General features: G+C 30.8%; 1 long non-coding RNA gene across 1 annotated transcript; it reads right to left on the reverse strand.

The window, feature by feature from the left end:
• Positions 1-611: 611 nt before the first annotated feature.
• LOC306992946 lies at positions 612-3,277 on the reverse strand. The gene is made up of 3 exons (XR_013796369.1): positions 2,868-3,277; positions 1,997-2,049; positions 612-636 (listed from the first exon to the last, which is right to left on the reverse strand). It is a non-coding gene; the product is annotated as an uncharacterized lncRNA (long non-coding RNA).
• Between the last annotated feature and the right edge of the window lie 2,420 nt (positions 3,278-5,697).

Consider the following 5,697-nt stretch of genomic DNA (forward strand, 5'->3'; position numbering starts at 1 on the left):
AATGGAACTATTTTAAGTACATTTAGTGTAATTTAATAGCACTTATTTAAATTATATTTTTAATACATTTTAAATGTACTTTAGAAATACAACTTAAGTATATTTTTAACTTCACATTAATGTGTTCCCAGTATATTTTAAATATAATATCAGCTTATTAATAATGTATTAGTAGAACACTATAAGACCCACTATTAGTATATTAAAAGTATATTTTTACAAAACCATTCAGTATGAAAAAAATATATTTTAATGTATTAAAAATACAGTTAAAAATTATAATTCAGTTAAACACAGTAAAAACAATATTTGTATAAAACACACACAAACACTCTTTGAAAGATAGTAAACTTTAATGCACTACATTAGTACAGCAACATATGAAAATTAAACAAAATACATTAACATAAAATGCATTGATCTGCAGAAGTATTAAACAGAACAAAAAAAAAAAGAACTTAAAGGAATAAGTTCAACAAAGTCAAACAAAGTGAAATAAAATAGCTGCAAACAGTCCTTCATCCTTCAAGCGAATTGAAATGATTGGTCTTGGAGTTTGCCTCATTGTTGCATTTTCTTCTGATCAGTGCTCGCACCTCAGACACTGTCGGGTCGGAAACTGTTTGATCACAGTATCTATGAAAAGGGAAAAATATTAATATTATTTTTTTTAAATATTAATGCAAAATTAACATCTGTTAAAAAAGTCACTGCACTGCGTATCTAGGCGCCCCTTTTATACTTCTGGGTCGCACTAATAGTGTCATAGGTTGTCGCCAAATTCGTTTGCCGTGATTTTATAGCTTTTTAGACACCGGTTCACATGGAGGGCATTCCCCAAAGCGTCATCGATGCACTGTCTCATTCCCTGCTCTCAGGGAACAGTCGTAACCACGATTTTTTTATATGGCATGTAATGCTTAGTTCATATTTTAACAGAAGACATTCAATATAAAATGTTAATATAATGCAAAAAAGGAGTTAATAAAATATCTACATCAAATAGAACAAACATTAAGTCTTGCTGAACAACAGTAAGGTCTACATGTTATGACACTGTATCACAGCAAAAAAAAAAAACAGACAAGTATAATAATTATAATGTATAACAAATGCTAATCTTTATTTTTAGCATTATTATTTGTTTTAGTCAGCCCCCTTTGACTTCAAGAGCAAAAAAAAAGTGATGTACAGAAACACATACGTCATGACCGAATCACCATTCAATAGTCCGGATTCAAAAATCTCTATAACTGAGGTGATATGAGATTAAACCATACTTACTACTAGAGATGCACCGATTACAATTGTATAGGCCGATTCCGATTTTTCACTGAGTTTGACCTGCCGATACCGATTTTAGCCGATTCCGATTAAATTTTAGGTTATTTTCATTTCCATTTAAGATAAATTACTGAACTTAAATATTCAAGCTTGATAAAAATGATCATTCTAGAAGAAATTTTCAGATGGCACTTAGAGGCTTAAATTGCATCTGAACTCTTCATTTATTATAAAAAAAAATTTTATTAAATAAAACACCATATACTTTTACCCAAACTGAATAATTAAAACAAGTTTAAATGGGTACATTTTCTACAAATATTTTTGTGTTCATTTTCTAGCATACTCCAGTTCTTGTTAAACACACTAGACATGCACATTCTGTGCATTTTGGGCATTTTTTGTGTGAAATCATATTTATTTTGTCCATCAAAAGCGTGTTTTCACTTTAACGCACTCCTGCTCCGCGTATTTTTTCGGGCGTGAATGTCAATCAATGAGAGCATTCACACACAAAAAATAAAACCCGCTGCTCACGCTTGCGGTGTGAAACGGCCGTAATTCACGAGGTTTCCTACATGTGCGGTCCGTGTGCATGTCTGATTGCTGATGTTGTGCGATGTTAATCATACGGCGCTCGAGGTCATGGCCGATCACGTGAAAATCTGCCAATTCCGGTCACCAGCCGATCAATCGGTGCATCACTACTTACTACTCTCTTCTTCGCTTATCTCTGCACTCAGTTTTTCTTCTATAGCAGCTAGTCTGAAAAACAACAAATAAAAAAAAGAGAGATTTATAAATATATATATACATACACACAAATATATAAGGCAGGCAAATTATGAAGAATGATTTGTTTTGTTTTTAAGAATGACAGTATGCTGAGTACAATGTACTTGGTGGGTAATATAATCAAAACCCTTCACAGACTCGGCAGTTTAGATGTATGCTCTCTTATAAGCATCCCTTTTAACAATTTAATCTTTGTACTTATTTGTAATTAGAAATATATATTAGAACTAGAAAGTAATCAAAAAGGCAATAAGGTTGTCAAGCTTGAACAAATATAAACACCAATCAACACACACTACCATAATTGGCTGGTCAGCTCAAGACAAAGGTAACTAACATATATTCATAACATGTTTTTTCAAACTTTTTAAAGATAATTTACATCATAACAATGAAGCCAAATTCTTCAGGAAATCAGAAATAAATACACAGCTTCAGCAAATAAAAATGATATTAATATAATGATGTACATATTATAATAACTAATTCATTTTTTTTGAAGATGCATTGGACAATGTTTTATAGTTGTTTTAGGACAGATAAATGTCTCCACATAGATTTTAAACAGATTTATCAAAGACTTTAGACTTTGACAGTGCAGAAGTTGCTAGAATATGAAAATATGTATTCTCTCAAAAAAAAAAAAAAAGAATTCAGTGTCAGCGTCATCGGTTAACGTCAGTATCCCACGTGCAAGTCATATTAGCAAATGCATAGCAGACCTTTCCACCTAGGAAAACAACTAAACAGTGAGATAGTTATTTATGCAAACAGCAACTAAAACTTACCAGTAACTTCTGAGGCAGTATCTTCATCTCTTCGAGTCTGCTTCGACTTTGACTTGAAAATCTTGGCTCTGATTGGGCAAATTGAATGTAGCTGAACTGAAAAAGACGTGATGTTACACTTTGTGCCAAAAATACGAAATGCTGTCATGATCACTCACCCTTAAGTAGTTCCAAACCATTTAAGACTTTCGTTAATCTTCGATAGAAAAACTGTCATGATTCATATCCCTCCGATGAACGATTCACCAGATCTGTTCACGTTTCAAAAAGTTAATCGCAAAAAACATCACCCAATCCATATTAATCGCGTGGTTTCCTCCAAGTCCTCTAAAGAAACACGATCGCTATAAATATTTCAACAGTTTAAATTTAAACGTCTAAATCTAATCACATTCAAGGACCGCATGCACAGTAACTGAAGATCTGAGTGAGATGCATGCGAGCGCATTATCATAAGAACCAATCACAGCCGTTCAACGCCACTGGAACCAATCAGGACTAGTCACGTGTGTTATGAGCATTGTTCAAATTTAAACAAGAACAACACCTTTTTGGAAATTAACATTTCTTTGGAAAATGTATCTATGATGCATTTCAAAAAATATGATGCTGAAATTATTGTGGGAATTTCAGTAGTACAAAATATCATGTAATAGACAACAGCCTTAAGTAGCCTTTTACAACAAACAAGTAAAAGTGAAAAAATAATAATTTTAAGCTTATTGAAATGCTAATAATAGTTGAAAAATGTTTCTAATACATTATAAGTTGGTATATATTGTAAATGTATTTTTTTTATATTAAAATGATAAAAACATAAATAATTAAACTATATTGCAGTAGGCCTAAGTGTTTATAAAGTACATACATTTTAAACACACTAAAAGCTTAATCATTTTGCTGTTCTTAGACAAAGTACACATAAAATGTAGGCTACTTTAAGTAAGAGCAACATATGCATGTTTTCTTTAAATACACTAAAACTTCACTAAAAGTATGGTTGCATTTAGCATATTTCTTAAAAGTGTAACTAAGCATATATTTATTACCAAATACTTCTAGTACACTTTTAAGAAATATATTTAAAGTATGCTTGTAATTAGCATATGTATTAAAAGTATAATTAAATATATATTTATTACCAATGTACTACTAGTATACTGTTTATAAATATATTTAAAGTATGCTTGTAATTAGCATATTTATTAAAAGTATACTTAAATATATATTTATTACCAATGTACTACTAGTATACTGTTTATAAATATATTTAAAGTATGCTTGTAATTAGCATATTTATTAAAAGTATACTTAAATATATATTTATTACCAATGTACTATTAGTATACTGTTTATAAATATATTTAAAGTATGCTTGTAATTAGCATATTTATTAAAAGTATAATTAAATATATATTTATTACCAATGTACTACTAGTATACTGTTTATAAATATATTTAAAGTATGCTTGTAATTAGCATATTTATTAAAAGTATACTTAAATATATATTTATTACCAATGTACTATTAGTATACTGTTTATAAATATATTTAAAGTATGCTTGTAATTAGCATATTTATTAAAAGTATACTTAAATATATATTTATTACCAATGTACTATTAGTATACTGTTTATAAATATATTTAAAGTATGCTTGTAATTAGCATATTTATTAAAGTATACTTAAATATATATTTATTACCAATGTACTACTAGTATACTGTTTATAAATATATTTAAAGTATGCTTGTAATTAGCATATTTATTAAAAGTATACTTAAATATATATTTATTACCAATGTACTATTAGTATACTGTTTAGAAATGTATTTAAAGTATGCTTTTAATTAGTATATTTATTAAAAGTATACTTAAATATATATTTATTACCAATGCACTACTAGTATATTTTTTATAAATATATTAAAATGCAATTTAATGTATTTTAAATGCACTTTAAATAAGCATGTTGGAAATACAAATGTATTACTATTTGAATTTCAAATATATTTTTAATACATTTAATACTACGTCTTTTTCACCTGGGATAGGTTGGGGCAAGCCCATTAAATGCCTTAAAAACAAACAATAAAACTTTAAACTGAATCCTAAAAGGAACTGGGAGCCAAGGAGGCCAGAATAGGGGTGATGTGCTTGCGCCTCCTGGTGCCAGTTAAAAGACGCGCTGCTGCGTTTTGTACCAACTGCAAACGTCTAAGTCCGTCCTTCGGATGCATCCGTCCTTCGGATGAGACGTTTAAACCGAGGTCCTGACTCTCTGTGGTCATTAAAAATCCCAGGATGTCTTTCGAAAAAGAGTAGGGGTGTAACCCCGGCATCCTGGCCAAATTTGCCCCTTGGCCGCTGTCCATCATGGCCTCCTAATCATCCTCCTATATATACTAATTGGCTTCATCCCTGTCTCCTCTCCACCAGTAAGCTGGTGTGTGGTGGGCGTTCTGGCGCAATATGGCTGCCGTCGCATCATCCAAGTGGATGCTGCACATTGGTGGTGGTTGAGGAGATTCCCCCCCTTCTATGTAAAGCGCTTTGAGGTCTCAGATAAAGCGCTATATAAATGTAACGAATTATATTATTATTATTATTATTAAGTGATGATTGTGGGAGGCCAAAGTAGAGGGAATTACAATAATCCAGCCGTGATGTAATAAAGGCATGGATAACTTTCTCAAGATCGTTGAGAGATAGAAATGACTTCAGGCGGGAAATCATTCTGAGCTGGTAGAAACTATTTTTGACAACATAACTAATCTGTTTGTCAAGGCAGAGTTCTGAGTCAAGAATGACACCCAAATTTCTGGCATGA

This window comes from Phoxinus phoxinus, assembly GCF_949152265.1.
Source record: "Phoxinus phoxinus genome assembly, chromosome: 24".
Lineage (NCBI taxonomy): Eukaryota > Metazoa > Chordata > Actinopteri > Cypriniformes > Leuciscidae > Phoxinus > Phoxinus phoxinus.